The 24,914-nt window shown below is 44.5% G+C and overlaps 2 long non-coding RNA genes and 1 pseudogene across 2 annotated transcripts; 1 reads left to right on the top strand and 2 right to left on the bottom strand.

Annotated features, from left to right (window-relative positions):
- LOC120662677 overlaps positions 1–20,195 on the top strand; it is a 28,403-nt pseudogene extending 8,208 nt beyond the window's left edge.
- Positions 20,196–21,778: 1,583 nt separating this feature from the next.
- On the bottom strand, positions 21,779–22,738 carry LOC120658855. Its single transcript, XR_005668868.1, has 2 exons — positions 22,443–22,738; positions 21,779–22,366 (listed from the first exon to the last, which is right to left on the bottom strand). It is a non-coding gene; the product is annotated as an uncharacterized LOC120658855 (long non-coding RNA).
- On the bottom strand, positions 22,739–23,678 carry LOC120658854. Its single transcript, XR_005668867.1, has 3 exons — positions 23,154–23,678; positions 22,998–23,069; positions 22,739–22,869 (listed from the first exon to the last, which is right to left on the bottom strand). It is a non-coding gene; the product is annotated as an uncharacterized LOC120658854 (long non-coding RNA).
- Between the last annotated feature and the right edge of the window lie 1,236 nt (positions 23,679–24,914).

Here is a 24,914-nt window from a genome sequence, read left to right as displayed (position 1 = left end):
TCCGTGCCCAGCAGAGGGCTAAGAGGGTCCGACGCCCTAGGGGTGGTTAGATATATCTGATGTTTATTTGTAATGAGATAGCTGTGGACCGCTTATTTGTATCCGATGTTTATGATTGTGCTAGTTTACTTGTCATTTGATTCTATACATACTATTGATGTGAACTTGTTATGTTTGTGGGTTCCATAATGCTCGTGAAATAAGGGAAGTTCTTGCGAATTTTTTCCGTGATTTAATGAAGGACAAGTTAGGTGCGGTAGGAGTTAGCGGCCGAGATCCTGCCGACGATGATGATGACTACACGCTCGAATAGCTCAAAATAGGAACCATAGTGTATCTAGCTGCGAGTACGAGATCACAGGTTGCCACTGCTCAGCACGGCGATCACAGGTTTCCCAAATGTCGCATTCTTTGCCCAGACATACGTGACATGTTTAGCAGTGCCCTTCCACCATTTCAAAAAGATGTGACAACACGGCAACCACTCCAGCTCACCTTCAAAGCAGTCTCTCTGGCGAGGACGACGAACCTGTCATTCTACAGCACAGGTCTGTGGCGTGTAGTGGGAAAGTCGGCATCTAGGCCCGATCGACCGAGCGGCATCAATGCAGCGCTGTGAGTCTGCATCGAGTAGTCATTTCGAGAATCGAATCTAGCCTTTTCAGTGTTAGGTCAGCTAGCCTCTTCACTGTGTTGTCATATAGTTTTTTTAGGTGCATTTACACTCCACACTCCGGGTATCAGACCTTTGTGCGTCTATAAATACTCCGAAGTTTGTGAACTCCCAGCAGCACTTAAACACCAAAGCTCATTGTATACCCAATGTCTGGAGGTGGGTCTAGCAGAAAGAATTACTACGGTTTTGGGAAAGGAAAAGGGGGAAGAAAGGGAGACCCCATAATATGGGAGGGGCTTCTTGGACCTGATTCCTTTCCGGAACCAGTGTTTGAGTTTCCGCCACAGCACAAGAGTGAATTTACCAATGAAACTCCTCTTCGACAATACGATAACCGTAGAGAACCGTGGCCAAAATGCAAACATGGTGAGGACTGCTTAGTGCAGATGTGCACCGACGTGATGGATGGCGGTCGGCGTTTCTTTAAATGTCCACACGCATGGGTAATACTCGGTTCTTTCATTTCTTTATCTTCAATGAGACACCTTACATGAAATTTATTTTGCAGTCTTCCGATGCTCCAGAAAACTGTGGTTTTACTAGGTGGGTCGATCCTGCACCAATTGATTCTGTTCAGGAGTTCATCGAGTACCTCCAGATAAAGATCTTTGATCTGGAATGCAAGGTGAACCATTATGAGGAAGTGAGCGAGGGTAACAAAGACGACGAAGTTGATGATTCCAGCAATGCTGCCAGTTCACAGGATGAACCATGCACTATTCCTTACTGCAACTGCCCTTGTCACAAGAAGAAGGGCTCTGCGCCTCCGGCACCACCGCCTGCACCACCTGCAATGGGTGGATACTGCGGAGAAGGCTCAACGCAGTTTGCTACGTGGGGGTACGGCTACTAGGACTACCCTAATGGTAGTGACATGCTGCATTGTTGTGTTTGTTCTGTTTTTTATTTAAATTTACCTAAGGCATGTTAGGTTAGTTCGGAATCTGTTTACCGTAGTTTGCAACGGATTCTTCCATGCCACTGCATGTGTGATGTGTGTTTCATTATCGTTGTATTATGATGTAAAATTTGATGGTTCACATTATGTAATGCATTTCTTAGTTCTTATTTCTTATCCTTATATTAATTAAATGTGTGTTTTTTAGTATTCTAGTGACATGTTTATACTTCGATGCTCCATTACGACTAATTACGATTCAAACTCGACATTATGTACATGTCCAGTGAATGCAAGTTAGGTACGAGACATACATACAAGCATAATACAACATTAACAATACTAAATGCGAATACATCTTAAACCGATGAACATCATATGTTATAGATCATGGCATGAAATTATCTAGGTCGTCATCCCAGTTGACAGATGGTGGTGCTGCAGGTGGTGTAGTATGGCTCGACGAACCTCTTGGCTTTCCCTTTCTCTCTTTTCTGGATCTACGTTCATGTATAGGGGGAGGAACATCATGTGTTGAAGGCCATGGTTTGGGGGACATGAAGTCATCCATGTCGTCATCCCAGTTAACACAAGTTTGTGCTGCAGGTGGTGCAACATGACTTGACGAACCTCTTGCCTTTCCCTTTGTCTCCTTTCTGATTCTAGGTTCATGTAAGGGGGAGGAACATCATGTGTTGGAGGCCATGATTTGGGGGGCATGAAGTCATCCATGTCGTCATCCCAGTTAACACAAGTTTGTGCTGCAGGTGGTGCAACATGACTTGACGAACCTCCAGGCATCTGTTCTTGCGCAGGCCAAGTACTATCACCCGAAGATCTTATCCGCCTCCTTCGTCTAGTTTGCGGCATAAGTCCACCACCGAAGATACATACCAATTTACGGAAATTTAGTATCGTTTTGTTAATCAACTCCGTGTCCTCGGGGTAATCCTAGCATATAATTAAAAAACAATGTTACTGTTTCATAAATATGGATTCGAAATGACGGACGGGATTACAACTGAATGAGAGTTACATTAATGTGCATCTCATAAACCTCTGGCCGCATCCATATCTTACAAGAACTTTGTAAGAATCCAATGATATTAGGATGATTCGCTAGTTCACATACTCTAATGTATATCTTCCGACGTTCTAGCAGGTGTCCCTTTACATCTTGCGTCGTAATACCTCGAAATAATGTGAAATCTTTAAACTCTACTACTTTGGACAACACCATCTCTATCGTACCATCCGCTAACGGATCCAACTTCTTACTGATAACAAGATGTGTCATGATATCAAGTATTATAGTAGATTTTTCTTCGGTCCATGAAAATCCTCCACAATTGGAGGCAGCCATTGCCTTATGCTGCAATATCAATAAGGTACTTTCGTAATTCTTTTCTAATTCATAATTAATTTAAAAACAAGTCTGTAATAGTACTGAAATTGTAATACTAAACGAGTGTTCTAAAGCACCAAATCTAATTCAGCTAATCCGCTAATTAAATTAAATTTTTATACAATATCAATAGATTCATACGGAAGTTACCGGTAGATCACAAGTACGCAATTCGGCAGAGCTTCGCCGCTTTTCTCCTCCTCACCCCTCTCTTTTTTCCTGAATTTTTAGGCTCAAATGACAAAGGGGATGGCGGCATATGGCGGCCAGGGCTTATATAGGGGGAGGGAACTCTGTCGCCCCCCCAACGGGCGACAGGGGCTTGTCGCCCCTGGGGTGGGCGACAGGCCCCTGTCGCCCAGGCGACAAGCCCTTTTTTTTGCCAGGGACTTCGTTGCGAATTTGAAGGAAAAAAAATTACACTTAGGGCCTGTCGCCCTATGGGAGGGCGACAGGGGGATATTTTTGAAATATTTCAAAACGAACATATATTTTTGAAATTTTTATTTTTTAAAAATATAAAAAAGAAAAAACGGCCCATCTCAGCTAGGCACTTTCGGACTCTGGGGTTATGATGCTATTTGGGCCTTGGCACAAGCAGCAGAGAAGGTCAGCAAGGTAGACGACATATTTCACAAGCAGCAGCACAGGAAGAACTCAACGTGTTTTGGAACTATGGTTGCGTCTACAATTGGTCCGAAACTCCTAGATGAAATCTTACACAATAAGTTCAGAGGCCTAAGTGGTGATTTTGACCTTGAAAATAGGCAGCTGCAACCTTCCATATTCCAGATAATTAATTAATGTGGTTGGACGAGGTTCACAAGAGATAGGCTTTTGGACAGCAAAGCATGGGATCATTAGGCAGCTGGATCAAAATGGATCAAAAATAACAAATGTAAACTCAATGCCTGATCTTAATCCAGTAATTTGGCCAGGAGAACTATATGTGGTGCCTAAGGGATGGCAAATTCCTACTAATGGAAAAAAACTCCGTGTAGGTGTACGGACAAGCGGATATCCTGAGTTTATGAAGGTGGAAAGAGATCCTATCACCAGTGCAATAACTGCTACTGGATATGCCATTGATGTATTTGAAGAGGTGTTAAAGAGACTACCGTATGCAATACCTTACGAATATGTAGCATTTGATAATGCAGACTCTGGGAGCTATAATGATTTTGTCTACCAAGTTCATCTTGGGGTAAGGAATTGCTGTTCTTATTTTGTCAGTAAGATCAAGGAGCATTATCAATTGCATGAACCAACAAATTATGGCAAGACTCACTAGATGTTTTCTCAAAGCATAAGAACATTAATTCCTTTCTGGGACATGATAGAATTCCCCATTGTAACTGTTGCTATTACTATTTTTGTTGTACATGAGCTCTCATAATTGCCAATGCATGCAGGGCTTAAGGAAGGGCATATTGATCATCCAGTAATTAAATTAAATAAATGGCTTCGTTCTTATATAACACCAAAGGTCATGCTTGCAGGTATACAATGCAGCAATCGGAGATATAACCATCAGGTACAATAGAACTTCCTACGCCGACTTCACCCTACCTTACACTGAATCTGGAGTTGGAGTAGCAATGATTGTGCCAGTTAAGGATGACACAAATAAGAACGCATGGGTTTTCCTGAAGCCATTAACTACTGACTTGTGGTTTGGAAGCATCGCATTCTTCATTTACACAGGGATTGTCATCTGGCTATTGGAGAGACGCATTAATAATGCTGAACTGACTGGTTCATTTTTTCGCCAGCTTGGGATAGCAATATATTTCTCCTTTTCAGATAGTGAGTTATGCTATTGGAATTTCTTCTTTCAATACGACGAATTGCATTTTTCACAACTAGTAAATTGCTTCTTTTGGAAGACACAAATCTAACATGTATATTATTAGAATTAGAAAAAAAATAGGGACTGAAAAATAAGTAACCTATTATGAGGCAACAAGGCGACCCAAGGCAAGCTGGGTACGCCTGGACGCCTAGGCGACAAGGTGTGGCTGTTGCCCAAGGCGAGCTGGGTCCACCTAGACGCCTAGGACACCTTTAGAACTATGCAATTATCCCACTGCAGTGTATTGCCACAATCATTTTTCATATATGATAGATGTTTGAACATATATTATTAAGAATGTATACCATCAAACCTAGATTCATTCATATTTGATTTCCGCCATTTTGCAGGGGAGAGGGTGGACAGTATATTGTCTAGATTGGTTGTCATTGTATGGGTCTTTGTACTCCTCGTGATTACGTCAAGTTATACAGCCAATCTATCATCAATACTCACTGTGCAACAGCTTCAACCCACAGAAACTGATGTTCATGAACTCATTAAAAAAGGTGAATATGTAGGGTATCATAATGGTTCTTATGTGGGAGATTTATTAGAAGAACTTGGCTTTGACAGAAGAAAGGTCAGAGCATATGAAACTTCAGATGATTTTGCTGATGCACTCTCAAAAGGAAGCAAAAATGGTGGTATAGCTGCGGTCATACATGAAGTTCCATACATCAAAATATTTCTTTCAAAGCATTGCAAAGGTTACACAATGGTTGGGCCGATTTACAAATCCGAAGGCTTTGGCTTTGTAAGTTAACTACACCAGATATATTTTGTGCAAAATATTTAAAAGTAGAGCTTCTCAGGATTAAGAAGAACCTGAAAGAATACTCAATAAAAAAAGGACACATGGAAAGAGCAATTTAAACTAAGTAAGAGCTACATTGTTAAGAGGCTAATAACCAAGATAACTGTTAGAGTATATTTGGTAGTTTAGATATTGTATCCGGACTGCCATACATATCCGGTGGGGTTGCCTTGCACCCCAAGTCTTGTATTCTTATATATACCGGCCGAGGCCTCAATGCAATACAATCCATCGGTTACACCAATCCTATTATTCTACATGGTATCACGAGTTTAGGTTTAGGATCCTCGGCCACAAACCCTAACTTTTCCGCTGCCCCTCGCGCCTTTGTTCTTCAGGCGCCGCCGGCCATCTCTGGCTCGCCCCCAGCAAGCCCCCACGACGATCCCCTAGCGCCCCCCCCGGCGTGATGTCGATCTCCGCCGGGGGGCGCGCCCTCCACTTCTTCCCGGCAGATCCCTCGATCTGCCGTTGTTCTAGGTGTTGCGGCAGATCGATCTGATCCGCCGCCATCGTCGTCGTCACGCAGCAACAGATCGTGAAGAACTCACCCGGGTGTCGCCGTCCGTGGGCTGGTCTTGACCTCCTTCCTCCCGCTCCTGCCCTGGCAGGATCCGCCGCCGGCAGGTCAGCTCTACACGTCCTTCCCCGGCGGACTCCGCTGGATCCGGCAGCATCTTCCACGACCGACGGCGTGGCTCCGCCCGCCAGGCCTTGGCACCCCGGCGGCCGCGGTGGCCGTGCCTGGCCGCGCCTCCCCTTCTACCGCTTCTTCCCTAGCGGAATCCGCTGTCGGCCGTCCGGCTCCAGCGTACCTGCCTCCTCCGGTGAATCCACGTCGGACTCCTCCATCGCTTCTTACCGCGCTCTCCTTCCACGACGCCGCGCCAATCCGCTCCGCTCCGCTCCGCCGGGCCTTGGTCCGTCTGGGGACGTTGCCGCGGCTGGCTGCGCGCGTCCGCCCCGGGGTGCGCCCTTCCTCCAGAGGCTGGGCGCCGTGGCAGGTGGCTCCGCGCTGCCTCCGTGCGGCCCCTCCCTGGCGGGATCCAGCAGGCGGCTCCGCTCCCAAGAAGCAGGCCCTCCGAATCGACTACCCGTGACGCCCCTCTACTCTCTCTTTCTCTCGCACAAGACTGTGATGCGTGATGTGCAGAGAGGGGAGAAGATAAGATGGGTGATGTGTTCTGCTAAGCGCATATCAAGAGTTCTACACGAAAAATTGCTGTTGTATCTTTTCTTCGCTCGATCACTGATCGAGATTGAGTCGCCCATCGCCCGTCGACCTCACGCCTCTACTTCGACGTCGGCATCGACTTCACCGGCCTCTTCTTCGTCTTCAACTGTGCGGCATAGCGACATGGACGGTGCCCTAGGGGATGCCCATCTGTGCCGCCCACCTCATCGCCTCATCCGTACGTCGATCTTCGCCGGCTCGTCGTCGCCTCCACCGATCGGGATGCCTCCATCAACTTTGCCCATCGTCGTCTCGCCTTGCGCATACTCGGTCTGATCAGCCGACATGCGCGATCCACCTGGCTCCCGTTGAAAGGCCCTTGTTTGGTTTTGGTAATTGAGTGACAACTTATGTGGACTAATAAGTGTTTATGTTGAGATACACAGGAGATTAGTCCACACAAAGACACTAGTATGAGCAACATGTGCCATGGAGGAGAAATGGCTAAGTGTTGATGCTATGCTCATATAGTGTGATCGAGGAGCTCATTGCATATGAAACATGACATGGAGTTATGTGACCAAAGTGGAGAAGATCAAGACAAGGCTTGGCTTGATGGACCGGTTGCAATGGAGAAGGGCAAGTCAAGGCTTTGAAGCGAGGGACCGCGAGGCGGTGAAGCTTGGGCAAGATTTGGCGCCGATGGACCGAGGCAACGGTGAAGAGCGAGCAAGGTCAAGATCGATGGACCAAAGAGGTCATGTGATGATATGGAGTGGATCATATCATTTAAGAAAGATCAAGCCAAGTGTTGACTCATAATGATGATCAAAAGGCTTGATGGAGTTTGGTGCTTGTGTGGCATCAACATTTGGGAAGATGAAATGGAATGCGCAAGGCAAACGTATGACTTGTAGGGCATTTCATTTCACCGGTCAAAGGTTGTGTAGAGAAGTGCATGACCGGATTTAGGATAGATGGCCGTACTATCAAGAGGGGCAAACTTGTTTGCATATCGGTCATCTAGTGCCACTTGAGCGATCTAACATTGCGATGTTGCTAGGATCGAGTGGCGTGGTGAGATCAAGTGAAAATCCTTTGAAAATGATTGTGAAATGCTAACACACATGCACATGGTGTTGTTCACGTGGTGGTGTTGGCACATTTGCAAAGGAGAAAGAGTTGGAGTTGATGTTGATCAACTTTGGGAAGCAAGAAAGGTCTTTTGGTTTTCTCCGGAAATTAGGTTGTCTTTTGGAGTGGAATACTGCTTTGATCCATTGTGTTTTGGATCAAGAATTCAGTTGGGTTGTGTAGCCCTCTGAATTAGCTTTCCATAGAGTCCAAGATCACCTAATTTGGACATCGGAGCTAAGAGTTATGGCCGTTTTACCGAGGTACATTTCTGCTGGAAATAGACCTGCGGACGGTCCGCCCTAGACCTGCGGACGGTCCGCCCTTAAGGGGCGGACGGTCCGCCGTTATCTCGGTTGAGCTCAAACAGAACCGTTTTTGGCTCTGTGGGTGGTCCAAAATGACCTGCGGACCGTCCGGTCCATGGGGGCGGACGGTCCGCCTTTAAAAGCTGAAACGGGCGCAGAAACTTGGTTGTTCTGTCTTGGGTGCCCAAAATGACCTGCGGACCGTCCGGTCCTTGGGGGCGGACGGTCCGCCTCCTACTGAAATTTCTGGGACAGAAACACTGCGGTTTCTGTGTGTGCTCACGTTTTGAACTGCGGACAGTCCGCCCCTGGGGAGCGGACAGTCCGCCGGTAACTTCCAGATTTAGTCAGAGACGTTTGCAAATCGGTTGGTTCGAAGTTTTGAACCGCGGACAGTCCGCCCCAGGGGCGCGGACAGTCCGCCCGGGGCTCTAACGGTCGACTCTGACACATAATCATTGCAGTTCTAGCCGTTGGTTTTAAATGGCGGACGGTCCGGTTTTTGTGAGGCGGACAGTCCGCGAAAACTCAGTTTTCACGGGATTTGAGTGTAACGGCTAGTTTGGGGCCTCCCTCTATAAATAGAGGGTGTGGCCGGCCATTTGAGGTGCTGAGCACCTTGGGGACTTGGTGTCCATGTGTGAGAGTGCTTGAGAGCCCTCTACTCACTCTAACTTGATAGTAATCATCCGATCGAGTGAGAGAGCGATTCTAGTGCGATTGCTTTGAGAGTTTGCATCGAGTGGCACTAGGTGATCGTGTTGCAAGCCGGTGTGCTTGTTACTCTTGGAGGTTGCCACCTCCTAGACGGCTTGGTGGCAAGAGGCTCCGTTGAAGCCCGCAAGAAGATTGTGCGGTGCTCCGGAGAAGAGATTGTGAGGGGTATTGTGCTCACCCCGCGGGAGCCGCGAAGAGCAACTCTAGTTGAGCGAGACGTGAAGAGCAACAAGTGGTCCGGCCGGATCATGTGCTAGAGCTCGGTGTGAGCACTCCACGTGGGAGAGTGTGACTTGAGAGTCACCACTAGCAAGAGGATCGGCGGCAACCTTGGAGCTTGTCTCAACGGGGATTAGCTTGGTGGCAACCAAGTGAACCTCGGGATAAAAATCACCGTGTCAACTTTGTCTACTCTTCTCGGTGGTTTGCATTCTCCAAATCACAAGCATTGTATTTACATTCTTCTATATCTTGTGCTTGTGTAGTTGCTCTCTAGTGATTAGTTAGCTTGTGTAGCTTGCTAATCATCTTCTTGCTTGTGTAGCTAGAAGTAGAGATCCTAGTGTATCTAGTTAGCTTGTGTAGCTTAATTAGCTGCTCTTGCTTAGATTGTGTAACTAAGCAAGTTGAGCTCTTGGATTTGGATTGTGTATCCTTGTCCTTGAGCATCTAGTGAGCTTAGGTTGGCTTTGTGCTTTTGCTCATTAGAATTGTGTAGGAGCTCCCCTGGTTTGTGAAGTACTAGTGCTTAGGCTTGTGTGACTTGGCATTAGAATTATTAAGAGAGCTCTTACTAGCTTGGCACTCCATTTGCTTTGTGTAGGATCTTTTTGGAGGTGCCTTAGAGTTATAGTTAGAGGGGTGTAGTCTTGGCTAAGCGAATAGTTTCAATTCCGCATAAGTTTCGGTTAGCCGGCGCAATTAGTTTTAGAAAGGACTATTCACCCCCCTCTAGTCCGCCATCTCGACCCTACAAGTGGTATCAGAGCCGAGGTCTCTCATTTGTGGTCCTTACCGACCCGAGAGGATGGCGACTTATGGGCTAGATGTTGAGTGTCAACATATTTTTGATGGCACACACTTTGCACGGTGGAAAAATTGGATGATATGTAATTTTAAATTTATTTGCCCTCAAATGTGGTGGATGGTGGATGTAGGTTTTTCTCATGTGTTAGATGAAGGAAATCTAACTCCAACACAAGAGAAATGCCTAGATCTAGACATCCAAGCTACTAACATCTTGTTTAGATCTTTGCATAATTGCATTTTTGATGAGATCATGGACAAGGAAACCGCCCATGAGATTTGGAGTTATCTAAATGAGAAATGTGGGGCGGCCTCCGATGATCATGATGATTATAAGACCAAGGAGGAAGTGCATGAGGATGATGAGCACATCCATGACATGGTGGTTGTGGAAGATTGCTCCACCTCATGGTCAAGTGATGACGATGATAATCAATCTACAACAAGTTCACTTGACATGATTGATGATGATTCAAGTGTTGCAAATTATGATTCTACTCCAAGCATACTTGATGATCAAGTTGGCTCATGTATGGATGATATTGCTATGTCAAGCTCATCTCCATCTCTACATTGCTTCATGTCACAAGGTGACACAAAGGTATCAAATTGCAATGTGATTGATCTTAATTCATATGATGAGCTCTTGAGTAGATATGCTAGCTTGACCAAATTATTTGAGGAAGTGTTAGCCAAAACAATCAAATTTGAAAAAGAAAACTCTTTTCTCAAAGACACATGTGAACAACAAAAGCATCTACTTTATGTCATGAGTTGTTCACATGATGAGCTAAAATTGACTCATGAGGAGCTTAGTGTTGCTCATGAGAATTTGGTACTAGACCATGCTTTACTCACTAACAAATTTTCTAATAAAGGAATTAAAACTAGTGAGAGCTCATCACATGGGTTAAAAGATCAATTGCAAAATATTGCTAACCCTTGTGATGTAGGAAAGAAACATGTATCCAGCTCATGTGATGATTTATTGTCTATGCCATGTACTTCACATATAGATGCTTGTTCTTCTTCTACTATGCAATATGAGACTAACCTTGTAGAAGAAAACAAAGAGCTCCAAAGTCAAGTGAAGTATTTGAGCAACAAGATAGAGAGATGGACAAAATCAAAAGTCACCCTTGAAAGCATAATCAAAAATCAAAGAAGCTTCGGTGACATGAGTGGCATTGGTTTCATCGAGAGCAAAGGCAAAGGCAAGAAATGGGGCAAAAATAAATATAATAGAAAGATGAAGAAGCAAGAAGAAATGAAGCTATCTCATTTCATGTGCTTTCAATGCCATGAGATGGGACATCTTGCAAATGGTTGCCCCAACAAAGAAAAGCTAAAGTTGAAGAAGGAAGAAGAGAAGCTTAAACATATCAAATGCTTCAAGTGCCGCACTTGGGGTCACCTCACCTCAATGTGCCCAACCAAGCAATTGGTGAAGCAACAAGAACCTCAACCAAAGCCACAAGTTGAGCAAGAGAAGGCACCCCAACTTCAAGTCAAGATCAACCATGATGATCAAGTTGATGATTTGAATATGATGAAAAAGAGAACAAGAAGGGGTGGCAAGGCAAGAGCAAGGCATCCAACTCATATTCAAGATGCCAAGATGTTGAGCAAGAACAAGATTCAAGATAAGAATCCACATGCTCACATCAAGTGCCATAGTTGTGCAATATTGGGTCACCTAGCTTCGGGTTGCCCAAACAAGTTTGAGAAGAAGGCTCAAGCAAACAATGAGAAGCAAGGCAATGAGAAGCATCAAATGAGTAAGGAAGAAAAGGCTCAACAAAAGAGAAGATGCTACTTATGCCGGGAAAGGGGACACATGGCTTATTCATGTCCCTTAGGTAATAATTCTAAGCCTATTTCAATTGATGCAAATATTATGCTTAGAAAGGATGGTAAGGGTACCTCATTTGTTGCTATTACAAAACATCCCGCTATTCATACTAAGGCTTTGCCAAAGTATGTTGCTCATAACTTGAGAGGACCCAACCTAGTTTGGGTACCATCAAAACGTGGATAAATGTGTGTAGGTACCAATGACATTGGAGGCTTGACTCAATTGGTTTTATCTTGTTCATCATGTGATTGAGTCAAGTAATTGAAGCCTAGTGCTATTCTCATCCCAATGTCAAGTCAAAACAATGAAGTCCAAGTACTACAACATACAAGTATCTTTTTCTAGTTGCGATGATTTATTGGAAATATTTGATGGCGTGCAAATTTATTTGAGTTGAATCTTGTTTTGGATGAAAAATCATTTTGCATATTGGAAAATGAGTTAAATGTCATTGACTTCTCAAAAATGATTTGAAAACTAGTACATATGACATTTGGTTCTTATGGATACTCTTTGTTTCATTTTTCTGATTTTTTGAAGCAATTTTGAGCCATTTATGAGTTTTCATGATTTTACTCGTTTTATTTTTGAATTCTTATTGTAACTTGTTCATATGAGTCTTTGGAAGGTTTTCATGCAAGATTTGAGTTTTTTTGGATTTTTATATGAGCAATGATACAAATTCAAAATTGAAATTGTGAAAGTTGGCAAAATTCTGGGCTGTCTGAATTTTGGTAGTGCGGACAGTCCGCAGGTAAGAGGCGGACAGTCCGCCGTTCATGGGACTTGTTCACCAGAGAAGTTCTCAATCGCAAAAATACACTGCGGACAGTCCACCAAAGGACCACGGACGGTCCGCCTGTGTTGGGCAGTATTTGCCAGAGGCAGTTTCAGTCGAGCGGCAATGTGAAAATTCAAAGGCGGACGGTCCGCTAGGATATCGCGGACAGTCCGCTAATGGACAAAAAGGAGGATCCTGACAGCTGAACTTATCATGAGCTACAAAGGTATATCCCTAGTTGATCACATTCATTTGGGTGCATATGAGATGTTTGAATTGGATATATATGCTCGTGTTGCTTGCTATAAGATGTTTGAATGGATTAAATGCTTAGTATTCAAAATTGAGTTAATTTGAAAGGATATGATCTTGAGATGACATTTAGTATGCGATATAATTGAATATATGTCTTGTGAGAGTATTCAAACAAGTTGACATCAAGTTTGATTCAATTTGATGAAGTATAGCTCAATTGCTCAAAATCTATCCTTTATTGAAAATCTGAGTAAGCTGAGAAGATAGCCATAGTTGGATGATCAAATCTATTTGGATTGGCTTGAAATTTGGTATGCATGCCCTACACTTATGGTACTAGTTTCTGTACAAATTTCATGAGAATATGATGAGAAATACTTTAGTTTTGGAGTGGATCTTGTCAATGCATGTGCAGCAGTTTTCAGCATGCACCCATGAGTGAAGATGTGAAATCTGGTAGCAATCTAGAAAAGCATTGAAGCTCAAGTTTTTATGACTACTAGATGACTTAGTGCCACACATCTCCACAAATTTTTGTGGCAATTCAACATGTACTTTGAGAGATTTGATGTATTCTTTGAGAAGTACAAAATCTGCCAGAAAAGTGACAAATGTTGGATTGATCTTGAGTCACTTAAATTGAAAGGTCCTCAAGTTGGAATCATCGTTACAAGTGGTTGAGGAACTTAGGTTTGGTTTTGAGAGGATCTAGAAGCATGACAAGAAGCATGACAAGTATTAGGTACAAGGCCATTTGATTGTAGAGTGTACTTATCACATTTTTGGTACTAAAATTGGAAGATCAAGAAAAGTAAGCAATACCCAATATAGAGAAATTCATGATAATTCAAGTGATATTCAAATGGTATTCTCTCATGAAAGTAAGGATCAAAGAGATGAAGCAAGCCAACCACAACAAAATAGTGCATTTTATGATAAGTGGTATTCATTTCATATGGGTGAAGGATGGTATTCATTGTCTTCACCAAGCTATTATAATTGGACTTCATGATGCTAGTTGGAGAACTAAATCGGAATCTAATGACTATCCTCTACTCCAACATAGCAAGGTGAAATTGCTTGACATATGCATTCATTATATGCTAAGGACATGATTAGTGCATATAGTCATATATAGTGATCATTCATGAAAAATAAAATATTTTTAAATGTTTTATGATGCCACTATTGCTTCTATGGTTGATATGATCTAGTGGTAACATATGACATGTTCATGAGCTAGTAAACCCAAGTAGTTGATCTAGAAAATGAGTTTTCAAGTATTTAACTCAACATTGTCAAGATAACCCTTTGAATGAGGTGTGAAGAAGCTTGTCATTGGTTCAAACCGAGTTGAATTATTTGGGCAAGTAGTCTAGATCAAGTCAAAGAGAAAGAAGCTCATGGAAACAATCTAATTCAAGAATTGGTTATCAATGTCAAATTCAATAAAGTGGTCCATCATGATTTTACAAGTGATACTAGATTCAACAAAAGGTATATCATTGTATCTCTACAAGTGATATACATGGTCATACAAGTAGTATTCATTCAAGTAGATCTAGTGCAATAATGTTGGTTCCACAAGTGATCCTCAACTTTAAGTGATCAATTCAAATCAAGAAAGCTATCCTCATCAAGAAGAGCTCAAGATTCAAGTAGATTGACAAAACACTTTGACATAGGGGGAGGAGCCCCACTACAAAGTATCAAGGTCAAGGATCCTACTAGTATCCTACATGTGGCATTTCAAGGTGATCTTCATGCTTCCACATGTTGTTGTTACAAGTGGTGTCAATTCCAATCAAATTGAAAGTGTCCATCAAAAATGAAGATTCAAGACTCAACCATCTACCCAAGTCCAACTCTTTGTATCAAACCACAAATGCTTCATATGATTGCCTACAAGGGGTGTTCAAGTGGTAACCCTATAAGTACAAGAGGTACAACCTCAAGTGGTAGCCATTTATCTTCACATGGCCAATTTCATGTGGTTTCGGCCTTTTTATGGTCATTGATGACAAAGGGGGAGAGAAATGAACAAAGATATGAATTATCCTTGGATGACAAAGGGAGAGATGAGATGAGAGTGCAATCATGGACATGGATCAAGAGGAGCAATATTGAGGAGGATCAATATTCTTGGACAAGAGGAGCACACAAGTAGGGGGAGCAAGCTCATGAACTTAGTTGTTTGCATTTGATATGTGCATATTCATGTGCTTGTTTGCATTTGCATAAGTTTTAAAATTTATATATGCATTGCTTGTGTGTGATGTATGCTAGTCATAGAACTTGGTTGATGATTTGATAACTAGCATGCATAGATTGTAGCTAGACTTTTTTTACAAGTGAATCAAGAGCCTTGCTAATATTGTTGATCTCATGAGGTATCTTGAGTTTTTTTGATAAATGTCTAGTTACTCATTGATGCTAAGGAATGAACTTCAAGGATGCAACTCAAATTGGTATCACGCTTCGAAGGTTTATCCTATATACCTTAGCATCACTTAGTAGTGATAACAATTCCACAAATTTCATATTTATGCATGTGTGGGAGTTTAAAACCAAATCTCTTGAGCACACATGTAGGGGGAGTTATCACTACCAAGTTGGATTTTTATGGTGCTTATCCAATCTTTTACAAGTGGTCTTAATGGTGGATAAGAAACATAAAATCCAAACCAAGTTAGCTATTTACACGTATGTGAAGTGCTAGCTTGGAATATCCTTAATTTCCATATCTTTGTAGAGTTGTCATCAATTACCAAAAAGGGGGAGATTGAAAGGCCCTTGTTTGGTTTTGGTAATTGAGTGACAACTTATGTGGACTAATAAGTGTTTATGTTGACATACACAGGAGATTAGTCCACACAAAGACACTAGTATGAGCAACATGTGCCATGGAGGAGAAATGGCTAAGTGTTGATGCTATGCTCATATAGTGTGATCGAGGAGCTCATTGTATATGAAACATGACATGGAGTTATGTGACCAAAGTGGAGAAGATCAAGACAAGGCTTGGCTTGATGGACCGGTTGCAATGGAGAAGGGCAAGTCAAGGCTTTGAAGCGAGGGACCGCGAGGCGGTGAAGCTTGGGCAAGATTTGGCGCCGATGGACCGAGGCAACGGTGAAGAGCGAGCAAGGTCAAGATCGATGGACCAAAGAGGTCATGTGATGATATGGAGTGGATCATATCATTTAAGAAAGATCAAGCCAAGTGTTGACTCATAATGATGATCAAAAGGCTTGATGGAGTTTGGTGCTTGTGTGGCATCAACATTTGGGAAGATGAAATGGAATGCGCAAGGCAAAGGTATGACTTGTAGGGCATTTCATTTCACCGGTCAAAGGTTGTGTAGAGAAGTGCATGACCGGATTTAGGATAGATGGCCGTACTATCAAGAGGGGCAAACTTGTTTGCATATCGGTCATCTAGTGCCACTTGAGCGATCTAACATTGCGATGTTGCTAGGATCGAGTGGCGTGGTGAGATCAAGTGAAAATCCTTTGAAAATGATTGTGAAATGCTAACACACATGCACATGGTGTTGTTCACGTGGTGGTGTTGGCACATTTGCAAAGGAGAAAGAGTTGGAGTTGATGTTGATCAACTTTGGGAAGCAAGAAAGGTCTTTTGGTTTTCTCCGGAAATTAGGTTGTCTCTTGGAGTGGAATACTGCTTTGATCCATTGTGTTTTGGATCAAGAATTCAGTTGGGTTGTGTAGCCCTCTGAATTAGCTTTCCATAGAGTCCAAGATCACCTAATTTGGACATCGGAGCTAAGAGTTATGGCCGTTTTACCGAGGTACATTTCTGCTGGAAATAGACCTGCGGACGGTCCGCCCTAGACCTGCGGACGGTCCGCCCTTAAGGGGTGGACGGTCCGCCGTTATCTCGGTTGAGCTCAAACAGAACCGTTTTTGGCTCTGTGGGTGGTCCAAAATGACCTGCGGACCGTCCGGTCCATGGGGGTGGACGGTCCGCCTTTAAAAGCTGAAACGGGCGCAGAAACTTGGTTGTTCTGTCTTGGGTGCCCAAAATGACCTGCGGACCGTCCGGTCCTTGGGGGCGGACGGTCCGCCTCCTACTGAAATTTCTGGGACAGAAACACTGCGGTTTCTGTGTGTGCTCACGTTTTGAACTGCGGACAGTCCGCCCCTGGGGAGCGGACAGTCCGCCGGTAACTTCCAGATTTAGTCAGAGACGTTTGCAAATCGGTTGGTTCGAAGTTTTGAACCACGGACAGTCCGCCCCAGGGGCGCGGACAGTCCGCCCGGGGCTCTAACGGTCGACTCTGACACATAATCATTGCAGTTCTAGCCGTTGGTTTTAAATGGCGGACGGTCCGGTTTTTGTGAGGCGGACAGTCCGCGAAAACTCAGTTTTCACGGGATTTGAGTGTAACGGCTAGTTTGGGGCCTCCCTCTATAAATAGAGGGTGTGGCCGGCCATTTGAGGTGCTGAGCACCTTGGGGACTTGGTGTCCATGTGTGAGAGTGCTTGAGAGCCCTCTACTCACTCTAACTTGATAGTAATCATCCGATCGAGTGAGAGAGCGATTCTAGTGCGATTGCTTTGAGAGTTTGCATCGAGTGGCACTAGGTGATCGTGTTGCAAGCCGGTGTGCTTGTTACTCTTGGAGGTTGCCACCTCCTAGACGGCTTGGTGGCAAGAGGCTCCGTTGAAGCCCGCAAGAAGATTGTGCGGTGCTCCGGAGAAGAGATTGTGAGGGGTATTGTGCTCACCCCGCGGGAGCCGCGAAGAGCAACTCTAGTTGAGCGAGACGTGAAGAGCAACAAGTGGTCCGGCCGGATCATGTGCTAGAGCTCGGTGTGAGCACTCCACGTGGGAGAGTGTGACTTGAGAGTCACCACTAGCAAGAGGATCGGCGGCAACCTTGGAGCTTGTCTCAACGGGGATTAGCTTGGTGGCAACCAAGTGAACCTCGGGATAAAAATCACCGTGTCAACTTTGTCTACTCTTCTCGGTGGTTTGCATTCTCCAAATCACAAGCATTGTATTTACATTCTTCTATATCTTGTGCTTGTGTAGTTGCTCTCTAGTGATTAGTTAGCTTGTGTAGCTTGCTAATCATCTTCTTGCTTGTGTAGCTAGAAGTAGAGATCCTAGTGTATCTAGTTAGCTTGTGTAGCTTAATTAGCTGCTCTTGCTTAGATTGTGTAACTAAGCAAGTTGAGCTCTTGGATTTGGATTGTGTATCCTTGTCCTTGAGCATCTAGTGAGCTTAGGTTGGCTTTGTGCTTTTGCTCATTAGAATTGTGTAGGAGCTCCCCCGGTTTGTGAAGTACTAGTGCTTAGGCTTGTGTGACTTTGCATTAGAATTATTAAGAGAGCTCTTACTAGCTTGGCACTCCATTTGCTTTGTGTAGAATCTTTTTGGAGGTGCCTTAGAGTTATAGTTAGAGGGGTGTAGTCTTGGCTAAGCGAATAGTTTCAATTCCGCATAAGTTTCGGTTAGCCGGCGCAATTAGTTTTAGAAAGGACTATTCACCCCCCCTCTAGTCCGCCATCTCGACCCTACACCCGTGACGTTCGTCATCGTATTGCACGCCTCTTCCCCGAGTATGGAGGGTGGTCGCTGCTTCGCCTCTTCGGGCAGCAGTGGTACAATCTATGGTTTTCCTCGTCGTTGCATCTTCACCGCCGCCGACTACGTCCTCGACTTCGTCCACGCCGGTCACTTCGACCGCATCTTCGACATCGTCTACGACTACGTCAGTGCGCGCCTTGTGCGCACATGGTCTTCACCGAGCTGTTCGAGTTCTTCGTCGCCTTCTTCGAGCTCCGCCGCCGCGTCCTCCGGATCATCAGGCCTTGCGCCAGATCGTCCGGGGTTACCTCGTCGCTTCGTCCAGCACCACCTCGTCGCCATCGTCGCCGTCCACTTCTACTCCTTCGTACATGGTAGTTCCTACCTTCGGCTTCTCCTCCAGTCTCACCGTCTACAGTGCTCCCGCTGTGACTGCGGGGGATGTTAGAGTATATTTGGTAGTTTAGATATTGTATCCGGACTGCCATACATATCCGGTGGGGTTGCCTTGCACCCCAAGTCTTGTATTCTTATATATACCGGCCGAGGCCTCAATGCAATACAATCCATCAGTTACACCAATCCTATTATTCTACAATAACAAGAAACAAATCAATTGAACAAGGCCAGCCAGGATGGATCTTCCGCAGTATCATTTATCGCAAAAAGTAATAAGTGACTACTGTAAGTCATATGGTTGTAAGAAACCTTTTCTTATTGTAGGAAGCTTAAGGTAACAGAGACCATTAGACAATGTTGCGAGTTACAAGCACACAGGACTTGCAGTTAGTTACTATTATATCACATTTTTTTGCTATTGCAAATGAATAGTGGCATGACGGTTCTAACTTCTAATATATGTATAATAGAGTATGAGCATATGCAGTGAAAAAATTGTTCAATCCAAAAAAAAATCATATCCCAATTCAATTAAGAAAGGGGTCCTTGCAAAAAAAAAGACAAGGGGAAACAAAAAGGTAAACAACAGCCATTCACAGATTTGAAACCAGAATTGTAAATAATAAAAGAATCATTCTAACCACAAACATTTATCTGCAAAAGTTGTGAACTACCATTCAATTCATTAATCTTACTCTATTTTCTTTTATCTCTATGGAGAATCCTAGAATGCTAGCCATTTATTTTTTTTATAAAAAAATGATCCATTGTTTAATCAATTTATATATTAATGAATTTATTTTAATTGTTGAGTAGGCATTCCCCAAGAGATCCCCTATGGTCAATGACTTCTCCAGGACAATCCTCAGCATAACAGAAGGAGACGCTATCATTCAGATAGAAAAGAAATGGGTCGGAGATCAACATGCCTGTCAAAATGATGGTGCCATTGCCAGTTCAAGCAGTCTAAACTTCAAAAGTTTTTCAGGACTCTTTCTGGTCACAGGAGTTGCTTCAACTTCTGCTCTTTTAATAGCCCTGGTGATGTTACTCTACAAGAATAAGCACAAGATAAGAAACAGTATAAGTCGAGTTCAGACTCAGGGAGGATATGGGCCAGAGCATGCAAACAAACACAATGAAGAAAGGGAACTAGACTACGACCAGGCCCAGAGCATGCAGGTGATAGTGCCAAACGATCCGGAAGATGGTACATGCCAACAAGAGATAGAAATATCCATAGAATTCGCAAGCCCTGGTTCAGAGGTCCAACCAAGTCCTATATTTGCATCTCGCGTGACACCAGACAACAGTTTGTCGTACAATGACAAGTCAGCCTAATCTAGATTTCCATGCCTCATTCTCCAGAATTTGCCCGTGACAAGTATATGCATGCTGATATGTGCAATCCTGGACTTTAGTCATCACACCAGCTGACCAGCAACCCAACAGCAAGTTACTCGCATATGTAAACTGATGAATCACTGCATCTCAAGTCAAAACCAGGAACCAAACAGTAAGCTAATTCCATATGTAGTCTAGTCATCAGGCATCAATTGTACATCAACCAGCCATACCATTCCTGTGATCCAAGGAATTGCCAGAACGAATAAACTTGTCCGATGGTTAATTCTTTTATGCTTATTCCTCACTTCCATAATACCAACAGAAAAACAAGCATACGAACAATCTGGCATGTGTATGGGTTCACCAATGGACGACGGCACGCGCAGTAAAATCTCATAAAACAACCAAAAAAGAAACTGACAGATTCCCCTTGCGCCCACCTGACATCTGATCTCATCATGGGCGCCGACGAGCATGAGGAGCCCCCATCGCCTCCCGCGGGAGGGTAGCCCCAGCGATGGCGAGGCTGTGTGCCCTCGGTTGCCTGCTTCCGAGACCGCCCTCCGGTCCTCCACCGGCTGGCATCCAAGGCCGCGCCGCTCGTCGCCACTCGCCACCCCCTGCTCGGCTGCTTCGTGGCGGAGGCCGCCGCCGCGGTCGGCTGCGCCATTCGCCCATTCTCCGCGTTGCTGTGGGCCAGGCTTGACGCGGGAAACGGGCCCGGGCCAGGGGTATTTTTTTTTGAACTTAAAGACAGCAGCACCGTCGAATCATATAAGAAGACGAGGAATGCGGGTTCTTACAGAGTTGTGATTACATAAAAAAACTAAAAAACTCGCACTCTTAAGCTTAAGATACATGATGAAAACTAAAGGAACTCACATGCCGGCAGCGACTTCAGTGCAAGCGGTGCTTGCGTGCAATCGTGCAAGCACCGCGTCTGGGCCTTCGGTTCCTCATCCGATGACGCCGTGTCAATTTGCAAAATAAACCCCGCACCAGCTGCTGCGTTTTTTCACAAAACACCCCACACTACAATATACAATGGAAACGGTCTGAGGATCCCCATCTCCGTGATGCTCTCGTCGGTGAATTTCGCGCCGCCGCCCGTCGGCCAACCAATCGACGAGTTGACCCGGTCGTCAACCAACTGAATGCGTTCATGCGCCCCTGCCGCCGTTGATGTGGGGTGCGCGCATCTGCCCGTGCCGCGCCGCCCCTGCTGTGCCGGCGTTGGCGTGGGGTGTCTACTCGATGAATACGCTACCGTCGCCGGCGAAGTGGTCAGCACATGCCGCTGCCGTTAATCAGTTCAGCGAAGTTTGGTTTAGTTGTGCTAGCAGAAGCGTCAGCGAAGGCCTGCGGCAGCTAGCTGCTTGCTTGGATTTTTTTCAGCTTGGTTCAATTATGCCGAAGGGTTCAGTTATGTCAAAGGTTCAGCTTGGTTCAGTTATGCCGAAGGTTCTTCTACAGCTTTGCTTAACTTGGTTCGCTTTTGTTCAGCTTGGTTCAACCATAAGCATTATAGATTTGAGAGTTAACTATGAAACTCACACAGCTGTTCTGACATTTGATTGTACACAATCTTATTACTTTAACTGAATTAAACAACATATATCAAGAATCTGGTTGCATGAAACCTGATCATTTGCAGGTTTATAAAAACCAAAAAACATATGTGTCCAGAACCAGTTTGCACAATTATAACATGACTTAAAAAAAAGAATACATAAATTTCAGAACTTAAGGTGCGGCTGCATCTTTCTTTGGACAATTACGCCTATCATGTCCAACATCTTTGCATGTCGTGCATTTGCGTGGACCTGCACCTTGTTTCTTTTTCTTGTCGGCATGGCCTTGTATCCTCTTGCACTTCCCCTTTGAACGAATCTCACTAGGAGGATGGACTTCTACATTTTCTGGAATGGACATCCCAATAAAACTTTCTTGTTCCTCTTGTCTAGTGCGAGTTGGTGGCTGAAACAACAATGAGAGACTCCAAGTTTTGTATCAAAATGTCCATGGCGTCTTCTGAAGTCTTCGCTGTTTGAAAAATATCTTCAAATTTATTTTGGGCAATTGACATCTTCCTTCTTTTAACATCATCAATGGGCACAACTGAGTTATCTAGTAGTAAATTCCCGAGACTATCATATGCTGCCTCTCTAAAGAAAGAAAAACTGAGTGTTATACAAATACTACTCAATATCGGAACATATGCTATTTATTAATAGAAGTTACCTTTTACAATTTTTTGTCCATCTTTTTGTGATGAATTGCATGGTCAGTTCAGATATCCTTGCACCTCGTAACATACGTATAATATGGCGACATAATATTCCAACAGACTCAAATAGCATGCATGAGCAATTAAATACCTGCTCATTATATTTCCAAATCACCTCTCTAACTTTGTTGGAGTTGCCAGCCACATAGACAATTCTTCTATCCTCCAATTCAGTTGTTGTTTGCACATCACAGTGCTCCCTTGCTGCTAACACTTCCTCTTGAAATTTTCTAAAAACCTCATGTGTGAAAACCGCTTCCACTCAACGACTCCATTGCCATCTAATCTTTGCTGCCCGGTACGAATAGAAAATCCTAAATCATGTGCATAATCCTTGTAAAATTTCTTAGCAGATTCGACATTGTCAAATAACACCCCTTTCTGAAAATTTGCTTAAAATTAGTAGTCTAATGTCAAATAACATCCCTTTCTGAAAATTTGCTTAAAATTAGTAGTCTATCACGTGAACAAATTTCACTGTACAAAATATGAATACAAAAATATGTTACCTTAAGAACAATTTTTTTTCTTTGTTGGTGTCGTGATCACTGGATCATTCATATCAATGGCTACATCATTACCTATCAGATGAATACACACCAAATCATATCATATATGAATACTTGCACTTGAACTAGAGGATACGTAAAGAGATGGCAAGTTACCTTGCTCCACGACAACTTCCTGACGAACAGGTGAAGAACCAATATCGAAACCGGCATTAAGGAGCCCCATGTCGTCTACTTGCTCTATTGAGATGATGTCATGGTGCAGGATAGGTAGTGGGCTGTTGTCATCGTACATTGGTTGAATGTCGTTTGCCATGAAAGACAAGTCATCATCGTGGTCCAGCTCCTGGACATCTGGCTCCTCCACGTCGGGCACTTGGACGACGTCGGGAGGCTGCGGCACTTGGACGGCGTCGGGCAGGACCTCATCGCATGAGGTCTGGCCGGCGTCCTGCATGGGACCAGAACACCGCAGGAACACACAAAGGATCCGATCGATCTAGGCGGAATTGCAGCAAGACAAGGCGGCGGCGGCTGGAACGATCGTGGGCAAGAAGAAACCAAACGTCTTGCATGTAGGTCAATTGGCCGCAGGGGTGTTTTGTGAAAAAACGCAGCAGCTGGTGCGGGGTTTATTTTGCAAATTGACACAGCGTGGTCGGATGAGGAACCGAAGGCCCAGACGCGGTACTTGCACGATTGCACGCAACCACCGCTTGCACTGAAGTCGCTGCCTCACATGCCCGCCTCCTAACTTCCATCTCTGATTGAATCATGTCCAGCAACCTCATTGGCGAAAGCGAGGTCCCGTTGAAGATGCGGCGATTTCTTTCATTCCAAACATTCCAAGCCGTGTAGATGAGGATGGCCGCCACTCTACTCCTGTCTTGGGCTCCCGCTGCTTGAATCGACGAGTTCCACCAATCCTGCACCGTAATCCCAGGCTCCGGAATACTTATGAGGCCCCCCGTCCAAATATGCACAAGCCACCAAACTTCCTGAGCGAAGCAGCAATGCAGACTAAGGTGAGCCGCAGTTTCACGCTCCTGGTCACACAAGGAACAAACCGGGTTGCACTGTATCCCCTTGATGAGCAAGACATCCACCGTATGAATCTTTTCCTGAACGAGAAGCCATGCAAAGAAACGATGTTTGCCTTCAGCTTTTGCCTTCCAGATCGCACGACTGTTGGACGTGCAAAATCTCCCTGCAAACTGGATGCTATATGCCGACTGTGACGAGTACACCCCATTAGCCGTCCATTTCCAAGCTATTTCGTCAGGCAAATCCGAAAAGTGGACCTCTTGAACCGCCTCCCAAACTAGCACAAATTCAGCCATGTCAGTTGCATTTGACATCCGCCATAGGCCGCGCGTCTATGTTTGATTTTCAATTTCTTCCCGGACTGTCAGACCTTTCCTCTAGGCAAGCTTATACAGGTTTGGTGCCATGTCTCGCGGGGCATGACCATGAAACCATGGTGAATCCCAAAACAGCGTTTTCCTCCCATCTCCAATTGTGATAATTGTGACAATAGTGCTGCATCTAAAAAGCTGGCGATCAAGAGCAGAACAGGGAACATCCGCGCCAACCCATGGTCTGTCAGGATCAGTCCACGAAAACCACAGCCATCTTAGCCGCAGAGCCCTACTGAACCGTTCCAGATGAAGCACCCCTAGACCTCCCAGAACCTTTGGGCATTTAACTTTTCCCCAGGCTACCTGACATTGAATTCCTTTTGCTTCCGCTGTGCCATTCCACAGAAACCCTCATCTGAGTTTATCGATTTTCTTGACCACCCACTTCTTCGGCTCAAAAGCAGTTAGGAAGTATACCGGTATCAAGGACAGCACCGTGTTTACTAGTTTCAGGCGGCCTGCTTTGTTGATGAATTTTGCTTTCCATGACGGTAAGCGA

Source organism: Panicum virgatum, chromosome 2N (genome assembly GCF_016808335.1).
Source record: "Panicum virgatum strain AP13 chromosome 2N, P.virgatum_v5, whole genome shotgun sequence".
Classification (NCBI taxonomy): Eukaryota; Viridiplantae; Streptophyta; class Magnoliopsida; order Poales; family Poaceae; genus Panicum; species Panicum virgatum.
Note: the sequence above shows the minus strand (reverse complement) of the source record. Positions and strands in the feature narration are given on the sequence as shown.